The sequence below is a fragment of the Brassica oleracea genome, chromosome C7 (assembly GCF_000695525.1).
Source record: "Brassica oleracea var. oleracea cultivar TO1000 chromosome C7, BOL, whole genome shotgun sequence".
Taxonomy (NCBI): Eukaryota; Viridiplantae; Streptophyta; class Magnoliopsida; order Brassicales; family Brassicaceae; genus Brassica; species Brassica oleracea.
This window is the reverse complement of record NC_027754.1, coordinates 13,729,361-13,730,639: the sequence shown is the minus strand read 5'-3', so window position 1 is coordinate 13,730,639 and position 1,279 is coordinate 13,729,361. Positions and strand designations below refer to the sequence as shown.

General features: G+C 32.7%; 1 protein-coding gene across 1 annotated transcript in view; it reads left to right on the top strand.

Annotated features, from left to right (window-relative positions):
• Window positions 1-1,279, top strand: part of LOC106305627 (ubiquinone biosynthesis monooxygenase COQ6, mitochondrial) — a 6,024-nt gene that overhangs the window by 2,128 nt on the left and 2,617 nt on the right. The gene's annotated exons all lie outside the window — the stretch shown is intronic.

Genomic DNA, 1,279 nt, shown 5'->3' with positions numbered 1-1,279 from the left:
TGTTCAACTTTCTATAGTAGAAGTCATTAAAGAGGCAAAATATTTTTGTCATTCTTGATTGTACACCAGATGTGAGCCATCAAGAGCAAATGACTCTAATAATACGATGTGTGAATCTGTCAAAAAAAAAGTAAGAGTACAAGAGTACTTCTTAGAGTTTGTTAAGGTAGATGACACATCCGGATTAGGACTTTTTGAAAAATTGTTAGATTCTCTAAAGTCTCTTACTCTTGATGTTGGTAATGTGAGAGGTCAAGGTTATGATAATGGTTCCAATATGAAAGGAAAACATCAAGGTGTTCAGAAACGATTTCTTGATATAAATCCAAACGCATTGTATATGCCATGTGCTTGTCATAGTCTTAATCTTGTGGTTAGCGATATGGCTCATTCATGTGTTAAGGCTATTTCATTCTTTGGAATTTTGCAGCGTATATATGCCTTGTTTTCTGGTTCTACAAAGAGATGGAAGATTTTACTTGACCATGTTCCTTTTTTTTACAGTGAAATCTTTATGCAATACTCGTTGGGAGAATCAAATCAAAAGTGTCAAAGCAATCAGATTTCAAGCTCCACAAGTAAGGCCAGCTTTATTGGAATTATATGAATCATGTGATGATGCTATGACAAAAAGTGATGATGAAAGCTTAATCTTGTCATTGAAAATTTTGAATTCTTACTTGGCATGGTCATTTGGTATGAAATTTTGTTTTCTATTAATTCGGTGAGTAAAAACTACAAGCTAAATCTGTCTGTATTGATAATGCTTTGAAACAACTAGAAGGTGTAGTTTTATTTTTGGAGAAGTTTAGACATGAAGGTTTGCCTCTAGTTTGGGTATAGCTCAAAATATTGCTCATGATATGGATGTTGATCCTGTCTTTCCAAGTAAGCGTCGTATCTTTAGGAAAAAACAATTTGATGAAACCCAGTTAGGTGAAGAAGTACTAATTGGTGAGGATGATTTCAGAGTTAATTACTTTCTAGTTGTGGTAGACATGGCAATAACTTCAGTCAGGAACAGATTTGATCAAATGGTGAATTTTAAAAATGTTTTTGGATTTCTATTTGATTTGAAAAAAATAAAGGTATTAGGTGAAAGTGAAATAAGAGAACATTGTACTAACTTTCACAAAGTTTTTTCTTATGGTAATTCTTCAGATGTTGATTTAAATGATTTTTATTCTGAATTGAGAATCTTGCAAACTACTTTACCTGATGTGCCTATGGAACCTAGTGAAGTTCTTGAGTTTGTTGAAAGTGTGGGTTGTTATCAAAA